This window comes from Gobio gobio (assembly GCF_949357685.1).
Source record: "Gobio gobio genome assembly, chromosome: 22".
Taxonomy (NCBI): domain Eukaryota; kingdom Metazoa; phylum Chordata; class Actinopteri; order Cypriniformes; family Gobionidae; genus Gobio; species Gobio gobio.
In genome coordinates this window covers 10,698,764-10,706,574 of record NC_137118.1, presented here as the reverse complement: position 1 = coordinate 10,706,574, position 7,811 = coordinate 10,698,764, and positions in this window count along the sequence as shown.

Genomic DNA, 7,811 nt, shown 5'->3' with positions numbered 1-7,811 from the left:
ACCTGTCCTAAATCCCTCTTCTCCTGCAGAGATGCCTTGTAAAGTGCCCTGTTCTCTGTCTTAATCTGGCAGCTCTCACCCTGTAGCACATCGCCCCTTTTCCCTGAGATGCCCATGAGGGCTCTCTGATCCGTCAACCGGATCGATCCTCCCTCCTCTCACGGCTGCTATTTGGGCTTCTTTCCAGGTTTTAATTTATTTAGTATGGCCAAGCACGATTCGAGCTTGGCTTTTGTCACGCAAAGTGAGTCAGGAAGGCTGGAATCAAATATCACTGTAGTGTTTTGCCCGAGATTGATTTCTAAATGTCGCCGCATGAGATGATACATGTCCTTGAGACTGAGAGGAAGTGCTGTCTGAAGCGGTGGCACTATGAGTGTTTGTTTTCTGCTGTCATCGCTAGGTCTCTTGGTCCTCTCTATAACAATCCTCTGCTCTTTATTATCACACGTGTTAGTTATCAAATGAGCTATTTTGACATTTATTTGTTTGCTCAGACACAGAGATTCGCGATAAGCCAATAAAGTAGCCAATTTTTAGCTATTTTGAAATTAGCTGATTAGCAGACACGTTAGCTTTCCTTTCTGTCAGTTCCAAATACTACCAACAGCTATGTGACATTTTTTTTACTGTCAGTGTATGTGTGAATATTTAAACTTAATTTAAACGTCCAAATGTTAGTTGGAATATATAAATATTACACACACAATAAAGTGAGCCACATAGCTTTCTCTCACATACACATGCATAAAAAAATGGCTGCCTAGTTCGCCAATAGGCACGCGCCAGCCCTGGTTGTAACCAGAGTGCAGCGCTTCTGTCAAGCCAGACCCACATCAAGATGTTGGGTCTGGAAACTCACCATTAGTAGGGCTCAATCCGAGGGGCGGGATAAACGGTTGTCTTTCAAATTCCCTCTTCACACAATTGACCTATTGGTAAGCCCCTCCCCTCGAACGCAGATGAGCCGATAGCAGTTGAGTATCAGTTGCGCTGGGACCGGAACTCGGACATCTCTAGGTTTCAGCGCCATAGAGAAACATTGGAAAATCCGAAGCTCTCATCGATTTGATGGTGTTTATGCTACAAAAATGCTAAATTGTCGTGCCTGAGGTACTGCAACACTGATTCCAGGGATCCTGAGAGGATTTTCTGTTTTCTCTCGTTAAGTTACGATTAAAGTCCCTGCTAACATACAAACCGAAATATCTTACTGTTCTCACCTCATGTAACACTGTAGGTCAAAAGCACGAAGGTCTACATTTCAGTGCCTCTCCATATTAAACTGGTAATATGTAAATTAATTTAATTTTAGATATGTTTAAAGTCTACATTATCTATCCTACTAAGGAGGACTCCTATTTTGATGGGTATTATAGTCTACGGGTAGTGAAAGGAAGAGCTTGCACGCAGTTTATCTGAGTTGTTTTGCAGATACAAAGTTTACCAGTTATTAACTGCACCCTCGAAAAGGCATATGGTCTGTGTGTATGTTTGTTTACTGTTAGTTGTTTGAGTGTTTTGTGTAATTTGCTGTGTATGTTAATGGTAATGCAACGGAGAGAGAGAGTTTGTGAATGAGACGTTAATGCGCACTTCTTATGCTTTGTTTGTTCAGCTCTTACGATGATTTTTTGGAGTGAAAAAGGACATAATAAACTTGATAAACCATCAGTTAAGTTTGGCCATCATTCGGACGGGATATACGCTACATTCTGTTTCCAAAAACATCTTGGGATAAGGTTTTCACACTGACAGCTGTCATTGTAAGATATAGCAACTCCGTTTGTTTGTCCGAGTTAGCAACAGTAACTAAGGGGGGCGGGGCTTACCAATAGGTCAATTGGATAGCGCCATGAGCGCCACAACCTTCCAGAGCAAAGAAGAAGGTGAAGCGGAGCTAACGTTACTTAGTTGATAGATTAAACTTTCGCCGTATCCGGTCGGCAGAACTCAGAACATATCGTCCTTTCTTAAGAATGACTTCAGTACCGTTCTTTGTTCTTTTCTCAAAGAAAAGCTTAACTCCAAGTCTTCCAGAGTCGTGGCCAAAGCCGATTCAAAAGACCGCCGTTCGCCAGCTTCTTTGTTTTACGCGTAGCACATAGAACCTCTGAAACTCTGCCGTGAAATGCCGTCATTATGTTAAGCCCGCCCACCAACTCTATACACAATGTGATTGGCCTGACCAGAGTTTGGTTTTTCCAGCTCGCAGGTCTACCGAGAGTTGCTAGACTACACTCGCGGCAAATTGGATTTGCTGCCGCTAGGGTGCGTCTAGATATCTAGGCTAGTGCTTCTGGGTTCTACTTCATAACGCTAGCTTTGTATTGGCCAGCTCCTGGCGTCAGCATCACACGCATACGTCATTGTGCTCACGTGAACGGCGTCAGCCAATTTACCTATTGGTAAGCCCCGCCCCTCGAACGCAGATGAGCCAATGGCAGTTGAGTATCAGTTGCGCTGGGACCGGAACTCGGACATCTTTAGGTTTCAGCGCCATAGAGAAACATTGGAAAATCCGAAGCTCTCATCGGTTTGATGGTGTTTATGCTACAAAAATGGTAAAACGATGTGCCTTGGGTACTGTAACACTGATTCCAGGTCTCCTGAGAGGATCTTATGGTTGTCATACTCTCAATAAGTTACGATTAAAGTTAGTGAGTCCCTGCTAACATACAAACCGAAATAACTAACTGTTCTCATGTCATGTAACGTTAACAGTGTTGGTCAAAAACACATAAACGAAGGTCTACATGTCACACATTTTGTGATTTCTCGTCTAATTTGTTTTTGTATATATTTTTTTTATTTTTCTGTAAGTTTAGATATGTTTAAGGTCTGCATTATCTGTCTTACTAAGGAGGGACTCCTATTTTGAAGGGTATTTTAGTCAACGGGTTGTGAAAGGGCTAACGTTATCAGTTTATCTGAGTTGTTTTGCAGATACATGTTAATGATGTATGTTAATGATAATGCAATGGAGAGAGAGAGTTTGTGAATGAGACGTTAATGCGCACTTCTTACTGTGCGTTCACACCGCCGCCGGTGAGAGCGTCAAACTTCGCTCTGGCCGCCCTGCCAACGACGTTGTAGAAAGATTTGTGGACGCGCTGTTGCTCTGACGTAGATCGAATGCTTGGTCTTTATTTAAATTGTATTTAAAGGGGCTGCAAAGCAAACAATCATGTTGTTCGGCCTTTGTGCAAACTGAGCACAGGAAGGGTATAAGATAACCTCATGAAATCATTTAAATGTGAAAGTTAAAAAAAAGAACTTAACACGTTTGCTAACAAAATAAACCAATTAAAAGCCATTTGTGTGGTGTGGCTTTTGTGTTCATGGTTAAGTGCTAAACTAAATTTCAACATGCAGTTTATAGGAGACGTTTGCTAGAATTGGTCTATAATTAACATTAATTTGTGTACAGCCTGTCCTGGTTGAAGTGCAGGATTAATGCAATTGGTCCAATCGGTGTTGTTTTGAGCAAATTAATTGTATTCCCGCTGAAATACACTCTATGAGTGTTCTAGAGCGAAAATGTTGCCCATAAATACGCGCCTTCTTATCAAACCCGCCACCGCAATGATCAACCTCTCCTCCATTTTGCTTGGGAATTAATGTGGTTGGAACCAAAGTTTCCAGGACTGCGTTCTCTGGGATCCTCTCAAGCGGAGTACTTCTACATTCCGATTGGTTGCCGCCGAACAGCGTCATAGCTCATTACCATAAAGTTGAGGTTATTTCAACTCTTCTCGACACCCAAATCGTCCAAGACGAGCCGCTCTCGCCTGAGCTTGCCGCCGTCTCCCATTGAAAATTTATGACTTCCGGCCACTTTGACACTCTCGCCGGCATCGGTGTGAAATGCACAGTTATTCTGTGAAAAACGTTTTAATAAACTTCATAAACCATCAGTAAAGTTTGGCCATCATTCGGACGGGATCCGCTACATTCTGTGTCCAAAAACATATTGGGATAAGGTTTTCATACTGACAGCTGTCAGACGGTTAAGCAACTCCGTTTGTTTGTCCGAGTTAGCAACAGTAACTAAGGGGGCGGGGCTTACCGATTGGTCAATTGGCGTTAGCGTTCTCACGTAGAACCTAGAAGTGCTGCACTGTGTTTACAACGCGAACAGCATAGAAGACTGACACAGAAGCGAAGAAATTCTTCTCTAAAGCCGTTATTTTTGCTTGTTTTTTTGCGCTCAAAAAGCATTATTGTTGCTTCATAACATTAAGGTTGAACCACTGGAGTCACATCGACTATTTTAACAATGTCTTTAGTACCTTTCTGGGCCTTGAAAGTGGTTGTTGTGTTGCTGTTTAAAGGAGGGGTCAGAAAGCTCTCAGATTTCATCAAAAAGATCTTCATTTGTGTTCTTAAAATTAACAAAGGTCTTACGGGTTTGGAACGACTGAGTAATTAATGACAGAATTTAAATTTTTGGGCGAACTAACCCTTTAAGGGAAAGAATGTACAGTTTGTACTGTACAGTATAAAAGTCTATCTAATGTCCCTATAAAAAATGGAAACCAACCCAGGCACACATATGTCACCATAAGGGCTCAAAACAACATGTTGGTGGGAAAATAATTACAAAATAAATGTGTTAACTATCCCTTTAAGGCCAACTGTAATGGTGGGATCGTGTGAAAGAGAGAGAGAGGGGGGGGGGAAGGAAAGTGGGATTCTTATACTTCAGGGCTATGGAGAGTGAGAAACCCTGGGGTGATGCTCCTGCGAGGTTAAAGCAGGGGTAACTCGTTCCTCAGGGGGTAAAAATGCTCCATAACCCTGAACTGACCTGCCGTTTTATATAATAAAACAGATTTTCCAGCTCTGACTAAGTTCATTCTCCACGCTGCGCTCGAAGAACGTGTCGAATGGATGTAGCACAAGGAAATAGGAGTGAGCGGATGGGTTGGCGGTTTGATTCTCTAGGCGAAATAAGATCTGTGAGTTCTGGACTCAAGACTGTGCGACTGCATCATTCAACTGAGCTATCAAGGTCACTGTGGAGGGCGGAAGAGAGGTGAGCTGTGGGTTACCATTACCGAAGCGCCCCTGGGAAAATACCGGAAGCTTTCAGTCAACACTTATCAGCTAGTCTCAATTTTCTTTCAAAGAGACAATGGATAATAACCGCAGTGAAAAATGACAGGCTTTACCCCACCTAGACGGCAAAGGTACATTATTCTGACTCAATGAAAAGGCTCAGACAAACAAAGCACTCTTGATTTATAGATTATGCAACAAAGCACCTGTGTAAACACAAACACATCATACACACTCATTATTCTCATCCGAGCAGTTCATTCTGCTACAGAACAGTGTACAATATAAGCACATTACCAAAACACCCACGAGTCAACAAACTGTGTATTGGTGTACTCGATCATAAGTGCAAATAATAATAATTTAAATATATACATAAAACACATACGTAAATTGCTTGTTTTATCCTGTAATCATATTCATATACAGTATGCTCAAAAGTTTGGGGTCAGTAAGATATTTTTTAATGTTTTTGAAAGATGGCTGCATTTATATGATAAAAAATACAGTAAAAAACAATCATATTTCAAAATATTATTACAACTTAAAATAACAGTTTTCTATTTCATAATATTTTTAAAATGTAATTTATTCCTGTGATGGCAAAGCTGAATTTTCAGCATCATTACTCTAGTCTTTAGTGTCACATGAACCTTCAGAAATCATTCTAATATGCTTATTTGATGCACAACAAACATCTCTTATTATTATAAATGTTGAAAACAGTAGCTCTGCTTCATATTTTCTAGGACAACGTGGTACAAGCTCTCAGAAAATTCTGAGTTTACAAATTGTAATTACGAGTTTTACGAGGAAAAAATTCATCCAAAAATGTACTCACCCTCAAGCCATCCTAGGTGTATACGACTTTCTTCTTTCTGATGAATACAATCAGTTATATTAAAAAATGTCCTGGCTAATCCAAGCTTATAATGGCAGCCCAAAATTTGAAGCCCAAAAAAGTGCATCCATCCATTATAAAAGTAATCCACGCAGCTCCACAGGGTTAATAAAGGCCTTCTGAAGCGAATCGATGGAGGTTTGTAAGAAAAATATACATATTTAACACGTTATAAAGTAAAACAGCTTCTTAAAAAGCTGTCTAAAAACAACCCAAGTTGGGTTGAAAATGGACTAACCCAGCAATTGGGTTGTTTTAACCCAATGAATGGGCCGTTTTAACCCGGTTTAACGGTTGGGTTAAATGTTTGCTTAAAACAATCCAATCGCTGGGTTAAAACAACCCAATTTCTGGGTTAGTCCATTTTCAGCCCAACTTGGGTTGTTTTTAACCCAGCATTTTTTAGAATGTAACATGTTTTATAACGCCTTTATAAACCCCCAGAGCCGTGTGGATTACTTTTATAATGGATGGATACACTTTTTTTGGGCTTCAAGTTTTCTTCAAGTGCTGCCATTCACTGCCATTTGCCATTGGCTTGAGGGTGAGTAAATCATGGGATAATTTTCATTTTTGGGTGAACTATCGCTTTAACATAGTAAATAATAAGGGTGAGACAAAATATCAATAGCGCAGTATATCATTGTCCTTCTCTGTGCGATACGAGAAAATTTGCTCTGAGTAAAATAATAGATGCCCCAGCCACATTTAAGTCCAAAGTCTGGAAAACCTGCACTTAACTTTTTCACCTGCATTTTGTTTTCATAGTTAGACAGATATTGTGATGTATCATTATAGGATTGTCTAGCAATATATTGATTAATGCAGAATTGCTGTATTGTGATATTATCGGTATATCGTGAGCCATGTATCGTATTGGGTACCCTGTGATTCCCACCACTAGTAAATAATACTCTCAGCGCCCACAATCCATTCTTAGTGTAATAATCAATTCTTTTTCAGTCCCCCTTTGTGTACAGTGTGCATTCAAGTGTATTAGAGTGTTTAAGTGATTCTAACTTCTCAACTTTAGAATCATATTTCAAGAGTAATTGCTCCAGTCCTGCCCACTCATCGGGACAGTTTTAGATATTACAGAGCGGCTCCCCGCATCGGTTCTTGCCAGGGTTTTATAGATGAAAGGCTATGGTGGGATTCTGCAGAAAGAAGCAGAGAAAGTCCCAAGCTCTTCAAATCACTCCCTTTCTTGCAGTTCTTTTATTTCATCTCCAGCCCTTAATGACACATCACATGCAAATGAGAGCGTGGTGTCTGGGAGCGCATTCCGTAGGAGTAATTTTTCACCATTTCCCAAAAAACAAAGTATTAAAAAATCAAGCGAGCCAGTTTCGCTGTAGGCAACGCAATGCATCAAACTGGTTTACAAACCACACTGAGAGTTTTAAGTTACATAAAATACAAAACAACCCCATTAAATTATACATAAAACTAAAATAATCAAGCCTCTAGAGCTGTTTGAAGCAAGGAACTGGCGATGATACTTTCCCCCACATGACTGAAGCAGTGTAAGCAGTTACTTGAGATGACTAGCATAAGCATGACTTATTAACTATTAATCGCCAGACCTGTTTAAAAAAGCCTTTAGGCACATGCAAAACATCAGAAACAAATTGTGATTGGCTAATGTGTCATAACAGGGCCTTGTCATTTGACTATTTGTATAAACCGAAGTAAGTCTTACAATATCTTATGAGCTGCATCTGAAATCGAATACTTCTCTACTATATAGTATGCGAAAAACAGTATACCAACAGAGTAGTATGTCCGAATTCATAGTATTGGAAAAACAGTAGGCGAAAAGTACCCGGATGACCTACTACTTCCGGCG